This window comes from Suncus etruscus, chromosome 3 (genome assembly GCF_024139225.1).
Source record: "Suncus etruscus isolate mSunEtr1 chromosome 3, mSunEtr1.pri.cur, whole genome shotgun sequence".
Lineage (NCBI taxonomy): Eukaryota > Metazoa > Chordata > Mammalia > Eulipotyphla > Soricidae > Suncus > Suncus etruscus.
The window spans coordinates 8,240,187-8,253,609 of NC_064850.1; the positions used below are offsets into that span (position 1 = coordinate 8,240,187).

A 13,423-nucleotide genomic window follows, 5' to 3' on the forward strand; every position below is an offset into this window, starting at 1 on the left:
GAGCACTGCCGGGTGTGACCCAAAAACCACAAAAAAAAAAAAAAAAAAAAAATAGATTCAAGGGCCCGGAGAGATAGCACAGCAGCGTTTGCCTTGCAAGCAGCCAATCCAGGACCAAAGGTGGCTGGTTCGAATCCCGGTGTCCCATATGGTCCTTCGTGCCTGCCAGGAGCTATTTCTGAGCAGACAGCCAGGAGTAACCCCTGAGCACCGCCAGGTGTGGCCCAAAAACCAAACCAAAACAAAACAAAACAAAAGATTCAAGATAATACGCCTCTCATACATTTAATAGCTGTACATTGACCCAACTGCATACCTTTTATATATGTAAAGAAAAAGACTAATAAGGTGAAAGAAAAATAAATAATTCCATAATCAGAATGTAAAAATCTAAGAAATATCATTAAAAATAGATATATCAGCTTCTTGAACGATCTCTCCTTCCTGGGAGCCGGGAGTCTAGCAGGAGGAGGTTTGGCAGGCCCCCGCCATGCCGGAGGCCTTCTTAACCAGGCCTAGTGGGGGTGCGGGACTTGGGTAACCCCAGCACCCCTCTACCGCCTTGCTCCAAATCTCCAGGGCTTCCCCGGGCCACATGCCTGGGCAAGCCAGTGAGTTGGGCCCCTTGGTGGAGCTTGAAGGTACCCTAGGCTTTCCCCCATTATCCATTCAGCTCCTTAGGGAGGGTGTGGGTGGGGCTCTGAACTTCTGGCCTCCCAGTTTCTTGAAGTTACTGGTAATCTCTGTCCAATCTATATTTTCAAAATTGGTAGAGGATTGCTTCCAGGTGATGTTATAGACAAACCTCACAATTAAGGGGCAATACAGCAAGCCCTGTCGAGTAAGCAGGTCATTGTTCTTGTTAAGTCTTCTCAGTGTTAAGGGAAGTCTCTTTTGAGTAGATCGATGTCAGAGCAGTGGTAGGGTCTTCCCTGGTAGAGGAAGACCCTACCACTGCTCTGACATCGTCCTACTCAAAAGAGACTTCCCTTAACACTGAGAAGACTTAACAACAACAACCTGCTTACAGGACAGGGCTTCCTGCATTGCCCTTTCATGGTGAGGTGAAACAAGAAGATGCTCCACATCATGACTTCAATGTAGGATAAGCAGATTCCAGAATCTTTAATACAGAAACATGATACCAACAATAGAGACTGTGAAAAGTGTGTTGGCACTACGGACAATGTCTTGGATCGGACGATAACTTGCCTGAAACCTAGAGCTGGTCTTATGCCAGGAAACTTCAGGGGTAGGATCTCTTTGTATTTAGGCCAAGGTTATTCCTTTCCATGCCTCTCATATTTTGGTGGGCCTATGCAAACAACAATTGCCACTCTAACACCATTTTTACTGTGCTCCTTTGACTCTAATCCTTAAAACACACCCACTTAAAATTTGAGGTTAACTTAAGCTAATATGCATGTACATGGAAATGTAAAAAATACTATGCCTCTAATGTTTAAGGAGTTACGTAAATTTTATGGCTTTAGATTGCCTTGTGTGCTGTTAAGAAATATTATAATGTGCTACAATCTGGGGACCTGAGGGACAAAGTAATTGCACATGGATTCTGTTTTATTTATCTTAAAGTTCTTTGGCTGAAAGTTCCAAGTTAAGATATCAGCAAGGGGACTTCTTCTGAGAATTATGTTATGGGTGATTGTCCTTCCACTGTAACTTTACTTTGTCCTCTTTCTTTTCATCTTTTGTTTTCATAATTCAAAATAAAAAAATTTAAAAAAAACTTCAAAAAAATAATCTTTAAAAAAATAGATATATCAACCAGACTCCATAGAGTCAATTTTTTCTCAAAAGGAATATAAGTCAAACCATGAAAAATCATGAGTACACAAGCCATGAAGATCAGCAGAAAGCTGGCAATCTCTGAAGAACTGGGTAGGCCAAGCCCTGCCCTACCAGAGCCATGCCTGCTACGTTATCACCCATAATTGTTTTTTCTATAGCCCTTCTTCACCACTCTTCTATGATTCTCCTTAGAGACACCAATTTGACCAAATTCCAGGTATGTTGTTTTTTGAGCTGATTTTCTAGTCTTACAGTCCAGCACCAGCCAGCCATAAAAGGGGTTCACCCCTTTAAATAAGATTCTACCCAAAAAAGAATTTTAAAAAAGGGGGGGGCGGAGAGTTAGCATGGAGGTAAAGCGTTTGCCTTGCATGCAGAAGGTCGTGGTTCAAATCTCGGCATCCCGTACGGTCCTGAGCCTGCCAGGAGCGATTTCTGAGCATAGAGTCAGGAGAAACCCCTGAGCCCAGGTGTGACCCAGAAACAAAACAACAAAAAAATAAATAAAAAATAAAAAGATTCTAATCGTGCCAACCCTCTGTAGGGTTGGCAGTTGGAAGCGACAGTTGGAGGAGTAGGAAGAGAGTTAGTTGGCAGTTAGAAAAGATTGGAAAAATAAGAGGAGAGTTTGTTGGCAGTTGGAAGAGAGTTGGATAGTCCCAAACCCACCTCTCTTTCCCTCTTCTCTCTCTCCTGGTCTAGGGATTTGTCATAGGCCCCGGGACTTGTCTAATGAATAAGACTGTGATATTTGTTGGATTCTTGTCTGCAAGGCCCCAGGACTTTTTCTTTTTTCTTTTTTTTTGGGGGGGGTCACACCCGCTGACACTCAGGGTCTCTTCCTGGCTCTGCGCTAAGAAATCGCTCCTGGCAGCTTCAGGGGACCATATGGGATGCCAGAATTGAACCGGGATCCATCCGGGGTTGGTTGCGTGCAAGGCAGATGCCCTACTGTGTGTCACTGCTCTGGTCCAATTCTCCACCTTCCTCCTCTATGACTGGGAGGGTTGTCTTTTGTTTGGGGACCACACCTGATGGCACTTGGGTTACTCCTGGCAGGCTCAGGGGGAACCTCTGGGATGCCAAGGATCAAACCCAGATTGGCTGCATGCAAGGCAAATTCCCTTCCCACTGGACTATTGCTCCTGCCTGGGATCTTTTTTTTTTCTTCTGGTTTTTAGTTTTTGGGTCACACCCAGTGGCGCCCAAGAGTTAATCCTGGCTCTGCACTCAGAACTTACTCCTGGTAGGCTCAGGAGACCATATGGAATGCCGGGTATTGAACCCAGGTCCATCCCTAGTCAACCACATGCAAGGCAAACAAACACCCTACCGCTGTGCTCTATAGCTAGGGCCTTATCTGAATCGAGTGCAGGCACCCTCCCTCACCCCACTCCACCTTCTCATACTTCCAGAAGACCTGGCAGTTGAAAACACATCCCACAAAAATTGCAGTATCAATAATAGTGTTTTGAGTTTCTGGACTGTGCAGTGCACTTGTGGCTACACAACAACTTCATTTGTTTAATATTGTCTTCCCCATAGGAACACACCAATTTAGATGTTAATCAATGTATATACCTGGAGACACTTAATGTTCAGAAACAAATGAAATAGCAATGGTCAGCTAGCAACTGGAAGGGCAGGCTCACAAAAAGGCCAAGCCTGGGGCGGGCGGGGGCAGAGATATAGCACAGTGGTAGGGCGTTTACCTTGTAAGCAGCCAACACAGGACTGACAGTAGATCGAATCCCAATATCCCAGAAGGTCCCACAAGCCAGGAGTGATTTTTTTTCTTTCTTTCTTTTTTTTTTTTTTGGTTTTTGGGTCACACCCGGTGGTGCTCAGGGGTTACTCCTGGCTGTCTGCTCAGAAATAGCTTCTGGCAGGCACGGGGGACTATATGGGACATCTGGATTCCAACTAACCACCTTTGGTCCTGGATCGGCTGCTTGCAAGGCAAACGCCGCTGTGCTATCTCTCCGGGCCTAGGAACGATTCTGACTGCAGAGCCAGGAGTAACCCCTGAGCGCTGCCGGGTGTGACCCAAAAAACAAACAACCAAAGAAAAAAAACCAAAAAGGCCAAGCCCGGCATAGGCCTAGCCTATATCCATACATTTTATGTCTCAATTCTCACATTTTTCCAGCAGAACAGGGAAATTGTTGGCTTTGCCATAGAGACAGAATGACTCCACATGACCTTGATCACTGCACGTCCTGTAGGTGGTAAACCTGATAAGAAACATGGGGTACCTTTGTAAGCAAGCTAGTATCTATAGCTGCCCTCCCACATCCGTGTATTCAGGAAGAGCCTTGTCAACTGCGGCCTTGTACCATTTTGAATTATATTGCTTGTGTTATTTGAATGATGTAACTCTTGTTATCTGCTTCCTGGGGCTGAATGTTCAGCCCTGACACATGAACAAACTGATGATGGATAGCTATATAAACTCTGAATCCCCTAGACTCAGGGTTGAACCCCAACCTTTTGCGACAGGAGTGGTTAGACCCCAGCATGCTGGCTCTTTGTGACTTTCATTGCCATGTGGTCTTTTTGTCTTATCACAGGGCTGCTAGCTCAGACCTATCACAAGAACTTTCTAAATCAGAAATTACTCCTGGCAAGCTTGGGGGACCATATGAAATGCCAGAGATTGAACCCAGGTTGGTTACATGCAAGGTAAATGCCCTACTCTCTGTGCTATCACTCTGGCCCCTTACTAAACCTTCTGACAATGACTGTTTTCTAAAAATTAAATTAAATTAAATTTTAAAAATTAAATTAAATTAAAAAACATCTAATCCCATCAAAAAATGGGGAGAAGAAATGAACAGACACTTTGACAAAGAAGAAATACAAATGGCCAAAAGACACATGAAAAAATGCTCCACATCACTAATCATCAGGGAGATGCAAATCAAAACAACGATGAGATACCACCTCACAACACAGAGACTGGCGCACATCACAAAGAATGAGAATAAACAGTGTTGGCAGGGATGTGGAGAGAAAGGAACTCTTATCCACTGCTGGTGGGAATGCCGTCTAATTCAACCTTTATGGAAAGTGATATGGAGAGTCCTCCAAAAACTGGAAATCGAGCTCCCATATGATCCAGCTATACCACTCCTAGGAATATACCCTAGGAACACAAAAATACAATACAAAAACCCCTTCCTTACACCTATATTCATTGCAGCACTATTTACCATAGCAAGACTCTGGAAACAACCAAGATGCCCTTCAACAGATGAGTGGCTAAAGAAACTGTGGTACATATACACAATGGAATATTATGCAGCTTTCAGGAGAGATGAAGTCATGAAATTTTCCTATACATGGATGTACATGGAATCTATTATGCTGAGTAAATAAGTCAGAGAGAGAGAGAAAAACACAGAATGGTCTCACTCATCTATGGGTTTTAAGAAAAATAAAAGACATTCTTGCAATAATAATTTTCAGACACAAAAGAGAAAAGAGCTGGAAGTTCCAGCTCACCTCAGGAAGCTCACCACAAAGAGTGATGAGTTTAGTTAGAGAAATAACTACATTTTGAACTGTCCTAATAATGAGAATGTATGAGGGAAACAGAAAGCCTGTCTAGAGTACAGGCGAGGGTCGGGTGGGGAGGAGGGAGATTTGGGACATTGGTGATGGGAATGTTGCACTGGTGATGGATGGTATTCTTTACATGACTGAAACCCAAACACAATCATGTATGTAATCAAGGTATTTAAATAAAATATTAAAAAATTAATATCTTTATTTAAACACCTTGATTACAAACATGTTTGTAGTTGGGTTTCAGTTATAAAAAAGGACACCCCCTTCGCCAGTACAATATTCCTATCACCAGTGCCCCCCATTTTGTGAAAATTATTGTATCTCCAAAGAGGTCATTAAGTCGTTATCAGACAATGGTAGTGAGTGAGAAAAATAGAATGCTTGTCTTCAATACAGGCAGGGTTTGGGGGAGGAGGGAAATGAGTTTAATTTTAATGAAGATGGGGAAAACCCCACATATGCACATCTTTGTTCATTGTAGTGCTTAGCACAATAATTAGAACACAATTAATTTCAGTGCTCAATGGTAGATGAGTGGATAATGAAGGTGTGGGATATACATGATGGAATACTATGCAGCTGCAAGGGTCAGTGAAATCATGCAATTCATTTGGATGGAATTTGGATGAGACTGGAGGATGGCATACTAAGTGAAGTCAGTCTGAAGAGCAAGTCTTACTCCTCTGTGGTGTATAGAATAACAGGATAAGGGAATGCATGGTATCAAAAAGCTGCCTCTGGTAACTTAGTGGAGGAAGTCTGGAGAATGCCCTCAGATTTCCTGAGAACCGGGCTTTTTATTAGCAAGAACTAGACCACCCCAGTATGGAGAACATATACTAAGTAAGGTGGAACCTAGTAATCCAATACCAGATCACACCCTGGGGGGGTAGGACCCACTTAATCCAACAAAAATCAAATAGCAGGTGCTGCAATGATTTCAAACCAGAACTAATAGTGAGAGAATGAGCTGGTTCGATTGCTTTGGAAAGCAAGTTGATATGGCAGCTAAAGTATGCATAATTTATTTATTTGGTTGGTTTATTTTTGGGAGACACAGCCGGCAGTGCTCAGGAGTTACTCCTGGCTCTGTGTTCAGAAATCGCTCCTGGCATATGGGATGCCAGGATTTGAACCACCATCTGTTCTGGGTCAGCTGCATATAAGGTAAATGCCCTACTGCTGTGACATCTCTCAGGCCCCAATGTGCATAATTTGTAACCCAAATTCTGTCTTGGTTGTAGTTCCATTAGAAACTCTCGTGGGGCCAGATCAATAATAATAATAATAATAATAATAATTAATAATAATGTACAGTGGATAAGGCTCTTACCTTACATACGGTCAACCTGAGTTTAACTCCTGGCATTCTATATGATCCCAGAGCCCATCACAAGTAATCCCTCAGTGAAGAGCCAGTAGTAAGCCCTGACTACCTCTGGGTGTGACCCCAAAATAAAACAAAATATAGAAATTGGTCCAAGGCACTTTTTTTTTTGTTTGTTTTTGGTTTTTGGGTCACACCTGGCGGCACTCAGATTACTCCTGGCTCTGCACTCAGAAATTGCTCCTGGCAGGCTTAGGGGACCATATGGGATGCCGGGATTCGAATCACCATCTGTCCTGGGTCAGCTGCGTGCAAGGCAAACACCCTATTGTTGTGCTATCCCTCTGGCCCCAACATTTTTTTTTCTTTTTTGGTTTTGGGTCACACCCGCCAGCGCTCAGGGGTTACTCCTGGCTCTATGCTCAGAAATCACTCCTGGCAGGTTCAGGGACCATATGGGATGCTGGGATTTGAACCACTATCCTTCAGCATGCAAGGCAAATGCCCTACCTCCATGGTATCTCTCCGGTCATAGCCCCAATATATTTTTTTTTTTTTTGGTTTTTGGGCCACACCTGGCAGTGCTCAGTGGTTACTCCTGGCTGTCTGCTCAGAAATACCTCCTAGCAGGCATGGGGGACCATATGGGACACCGGGATTCGAACCAACCACCTTTAGTCCTGGATCGGCAGCTTGCAAGGCAAACACCACTGTGCTATCTCTCCGGGCCCGCCGCAACATTTTTAACCTTTAAAATGTATTATACTCGGGGCCAGAGAGATAGCATGAAGGTAGGACATTTGCCTTTCATGCAGAAGGTCGGTGGGTTCGAATCCAGGCATCCTATATGGTGCCCTGTGCCTGCCAGGGGCAATTTCTGAGCATTGAACCAGGAGTAGTCCCTGAGCACTGCCAGGTGTGACCCCCCCCCCAAAATAAAAAAACCCAAAAATGTATTATACTCAGTTTTATAACATCATACTATTTAATACTAGAACATTCTCATCTTTCTTTAAGAAACTCCATACCCATGAGCAGTTATTACCTAAACCCTCTTTCTCTGCTTCTCAGGATCTATTGAGATTTACTGATTTTCATTTCCACAGTTGTGTTTATTCCAAACTTCCTATATAAACCACTAGGAATGGTATCTCATGCCTGCTTTCCTTCACTTGGCATAGTTTCAAGGTCCATCTGCTGTGTGGCCTGTATCACACTTAATCCACTTTATAGCAGAATTATATTCAATAATGTCAAGGATCCACACTTCGTGTTTCTATGTACTAATTGTCGTCATTTGGGTCATTTTCACTTCTTGGCAGTTTAAGTAATGTTTCTCCAAGCATGAGTCTACAATGAACATAAGGTTTCAATTTTCTTGGTAAAGACCTAGAAGTGAAAACTATAGGGCTAAATAACTTCACATTTTGAGGAAGTGTCAGTTTATTTTCTAAAGTGACTGCATTTTTTATTCCTTTTTTTTTTTTTTTATTGTTTTGGGTTTTTTTGGGCCACCCCGAAGCAGCTCTCAGGGGTTACTCCTGGCTCGGTGCTCAGAAATCACTCTTGGCAGGCTGGGGGACCATGAGAGATGCCGGGAATTGAACCGGGGTCCATTCTGGGTCGGCCGAATGCCAGGCAAATGCCCTACGGCTGTGCTGTCATTCCAGTCCCTTGCATTTTTTTTATTCATACTAACAAGATATAAGAACTCCAATTTTCCCTCAATTTCATCAACACTTGCTATTTTCCATTTTTTCATTAATAGTCATCCTAGTGTTTAAAGTGCTACCTCATTGTGGTTTTGATGTACAATTCCCTAATAACCAAAGACAGTGAGTATTTTTCATGGAATTATTGGTTAACTGTGTATATATATATGATTGTATATGTAGATATGTATATAATATAGTCACACAAATCCCTTGCATAAAGTTGGTTATTAATTATTTTGAGTTGCAGTGATTTTGAAACACATATTTTTGATATTAGATCTTTATCAGATAGATACAAGTACTGTTCTATCCAGTAAATTCTTTTCCCTGGCCCCTTTTATTTATTTGTTTTTGCTTCATTCAGCTGTGCTAAGGGGTTATTTCTGGATCTGTGCTCAGAAATCACCCCTGGCAGGCTCAGGATCTAACTATGATGCAAAGCATGTGATTCAGCCTGTTGAGCTATTTCTCTGGCCCTCTTCTCTTTTCTGATGGTGTCATTTCAAATACCAAAGATTTTTTTTTAGAACTGGAGAGATAACAACAGGAAGGATGCTGGCCTTTCACATGGCTGACACAGGATCTATCCTTGACTTCCTATATGATCTTCAGAGCAATGCCAGGAGTAATTTCTGAGTGCAGAACCAGAAATAACCCTGAGCATTGCCGGATATGCCCAAAAGAGTCCAAACAAAACAAAATTTTAAAATTTTGACATTTATTTTTATTTGTTTTGTGGTGCTGAAATTCACATATACAAGGCAAGTGCCTTACCACTGAGCTATAGACCCAGTTTATCAAGTATTTTTTATCTATCTATCTATCGATTTATCGATCTATCGATCTATCGATCTATCTATCTATCTATCTATCTATCTATCTATCTATCTATCCATCCATCCATCCATCCTTCTTTTGGTATTTCTATCTAGATGTCACATTATGAGAAATTATTGCGAAGACTCAGGGAGACAGTGGAAAGGGCGAAGTGCATGCTTTGTATGCAGGAGGCCTAGGTTTGATTCCTAGTACCACGTGGTCCCTCGAGCAGTGCCAGGAACTACCCCTGAACACAGAGCAGGGGAGTAATCCCTGAGCACTAATGGATGTAGCCCAAGACAAAAAACAAAAGCAAGGGGCCGGAGTGATAGGATAGGATGTTTGCCTTTCATGCGCCTGACCCGGGACGAACCCAAATTCGATCCCAAGCATTCCAGAATGTCCCCTGAGCCTGCCAGCAGCGATTTCTGAGTGCAGAACCAGGAGTAACTCCTGAGTCCTACAGAGTATGGCTCAAAAACAAGCTGAGTGAAATAAGTCAGAGAGAGAGAGAGAGAGAGAGAGAGAGAGAGAGACGCAGAATGGTCTCACTCATCTATGGGTTTTAAGAAAAATGGAAGACATTCTTGCAATAATAATTTCCAGAGACAAAAGAGAGGAGGGCTGGAAGTTACAGCTTACCTCATGAAGCTCACCACAAAGAGGGATGAGTTTAGTTAGAGAAATAACTACATTATTAAGTATCCTAAATAATGAGAATGTATGAGGGAAACAGAAAGCCTGTCTAGAGTACAGGTGGGGGTTGGGTGGGGAGGAGGGAGATTTGGGACATTGGTGATGGGAAGGTTGCACTGGTGATGGGTGGTGTTCTTTACATGACTGAAACCCAAACAAAATCATGTATATAATCAAGGTGTTTAAATAAAATATAAAAAAAGAAAAGAAAACAGAATTTAATTACCATGATCACTTTGGCAGCACATATACTAAAATTGGCACGATACAGAGAAGATTAGCATGGCCCCTGCGCAAGGATGACATGCAAATTCGTGAAGCGTTCCATATTAAAAAAAATAAGTTAATTACCACATAAAAATTATTCATAATATGGGCTGGAGTAATAACACAACAGGTAAGGCATTTGCCTTGCATAAAGCCAACCCAGGTTCAATACCTAGAATCCCATAATGGCCACCCAATGTTTTGTTTTGGTTTTTGGTTTTTGGGTCACACTAGACAGCGCTCAGGGGTTACTCCTGGTTCTGCGCTCAGAAATCGCTCCTGACAGGCACAGGGACCATATGGGATGTCAGGATTCGAATCACATCAGTCCTGGATCAGTTCCGAGCAAGTCAAACACCCCACCACTGTGCTATCTCTTCAGCCCCAATCCCCATAAAAGTTATACAAAATACTCATGGATACATTCGCATTGTTAAAAAAAGAAAGAGCTAGAGTTCAAGAAAAGCAGAAGGTGCCTTTCTTCTACTGCAATTATATTATCCTTCCAGAAGTAATACCTGTGTCCATCGGGGAGTATGTTTTCTCTCTGTGCATATGCATTTATTTATTTGCATATCTTGGAATACATAATTGTGATTTTAAAAGATTGGAGTGTCTGTTTTAAAAACAGAAACTGCATACACATTGCTCTACAAATCAACCTCCTCCTTTTTTTTTTCAAGTAGGGATATGTTGATGTTCATTTCCTTTCAGGAATAATAATTATATTATTTTTTTTCTTTTTTTTTTGGTTTTTGGGTCACACTTGGCAACACTCAGGGTTTACTCCTGGCTTTCCACTCAGAAATCGCTCCTGGCAGGCTCGAGGGACCATATGGGATGTTGGGATTCAAACCGCCTTCTGCATGCAAGGCAAACGCCTTACCTCCATGCTATCTCTCCGGCTCCACTACCCTACAATATTAAACATGTTCTACTTATATATCATTGTGAACACACACAAATGTGCTTCATCACCATCTTGTTCTCTATTTGAAAAATGTCTTCTGCCTCCTCTTTCCTCCTACTGTATTTTGTTGTTGTTGTTTGTTTGGGGACCTCAACTATCAGTGCTGGGCTTACTTTTGGCTCTGCACTGAGGGATCATTCCTGGAGCATTCTGGAGCACTTCCAGACCAAACCGGAACAGCTTCGTGCAAGCAAACACCCTACCACTGGGCTATCACTCCGGCCCCCAACTTCTGTTTTCTGAGGAAAAATTTTACCACATAAGAAAGCAGTTGACTGAAATTCAAGAACCATCTCGTGCTTTCTTATGAACCTATGAAACACCTAAAAATGCTTTCCTATAATATACACAATTCATTTCAATAATGTTTTACTTCATCAAGTTAGTGATTTTGGTATTCTGCTAATTTGAATTTACTTCACAATTTTCCTTTTACAAAATGCTAATGTAAGTTTTGAAGATTCATGAGGCTTAGAATGAGATTATTTTATATTCTTTTTCGGGGGGCACATCCAGTAGTGCCCAGTTTACTCCTGGTTCTGTGCTCACGGATCACTCCTGGCAGTTCTCACGAGATCTTTTTTTTTCTTTCCTGGTCACATTCAGCAGCTCTCAGGGGTTACTCTTGGCTCTGCACTCAGAAATCATTCCTGGCAGGCTGGGAGACCATCTGAGATGCCAGGGATCTAACCAGGTTGGCTGCATGCAAGGCAAACAAAGGCTCTACCCACTGAGCTATCACTCTGGCCCCAGGGGACCATTTTTTGGTGCCAGAGATCTGACTGGGTTTAGCTACTGTGAGACAAAGTTATCTCTCTGGTTCCTGTTTTACATTCTTGACTGAGGATTCTTTTTTTTGGGGGGGAGGTGTCACACCCGGCAGTGCTCAGGGATTACTCCTGGCTCCAAGCTCAGAAATTGCTCCTGGCAGGCACGGGGGACCATATGGGATGCTGGGATTCCAACCGATGACCTCCTGCATGAAAGGCAAATGCCTTACCTCCAGGCTATCTCTCCAGCCCTTGACTGAGGATTCTTTACTGTCTTATTTCTTTGTTCTGAATGAGATTCCTGAAGAAGAGTTTTCTTTCTCTATAACTATTAAGATTTGTAATAATTTTACGATTACTGATGTCTTTTCTCTTTTCCCTGTCCCTTTTCCCGTTTCTGTGTTTTGGGGTGGGTGACTGTTGTTTAAGGAATCGTAACCAGGACTTCACACAAACTTCCCCATTTAAAAAAAATGTCGAAGGCAATTTCAGTTCAGAACTATTTGGTTAGTAGTTTGCATTAGGTAATTCCTAGGGGGCACTTTAAGCCTTTATGATTCAGGCAAGTTATGGCAGACTTGTTCACCCCTGTGATGACCTCTCAAAGCAATTAGCTCATTGGTCTCTGGAGGAATCTGCTAACAAACTCTTTTCAAGACAAGACATGCCCCCTCAACTATTCCTTCAGTCAAAGTGGCTTACATTTGAGGTGTTGAATTTCAGTATATTTACAACGTAGACATTTCCTTTGTTTTTACATGTGGTCTAACAGTTTATTAGTAAAGTTTAACGTTGAATGAAATCTTATAGAGCAATCTTATTTTATTTTATTTGGCCACACCTAGCAATGTTCAGGGGTGACTTCTGCATTCAGGAATTACTCTGGGCAATACTTAGGGGAGCATATGGGATGCCAGGGATCAAATCCAGGTCAGCTGCATGCAAGGCGAGAGCCTACTATCTCTCCAAAGCCATCTCTTCATTTTATATGTGAAGAAATCATGTCACATAGATGGAACGAGGGTCTAGTAAGATGAAGCAAAATGTCAAAGTAAAAATCCTACACCAGTGAACATACTGGCTTGAGCCTATTTCTTCAACATAACTATTTTGTTATAGTATTCATTGCAGAAAGTGGACACAGGGCACAGGAAAGTCAACACCTGCTTGGCAACAGCACCTTTGTGCAGAATGGAATTCACATGCAAAAATTTTCATAAGAATGAACAAGAGTTCATTTTTTGCTTCTTTGGGAGCCACAGCTAGAGTTAGCCACACACATCTAACCAAGATCTCCTACATGTAAAGCAAGTGCTTCAATCCTTTGAGCTATCTCTCCATCTGCCAAAATAATTAATTATTTGAAGTTTTATGATTCTTAAAAAAATCATCATCATTATTATTTTGGTTTTGGGGTCACACCCAGTGGGGCTCAGGTGTTACTCCTGTCTCTGTATTCAGAAATCCCTCCTGGTAGGCT

The 13,423-nt window shown here is 42.2% G+C and overlaps 1 non-coding gene across 1 annotated transcript; it reads left to right on the forward strand.

Moving 5' to 3' along the window:
- The first annotated feature begins 10,163 nt into the window (after positions 1–10,163).
- On the forward strand, positions 10,164–10,270 carry LOC126004675 (U6 spliceosomal RNA). The gene has a single exon (XR_007493940.1). It is a non-coding gene; the product is annotated as a U6 spliceosomal RNA (small nuclear RNA).
- Positions 10,271–13,423: the final 3,153 nt, after the last annotated feature.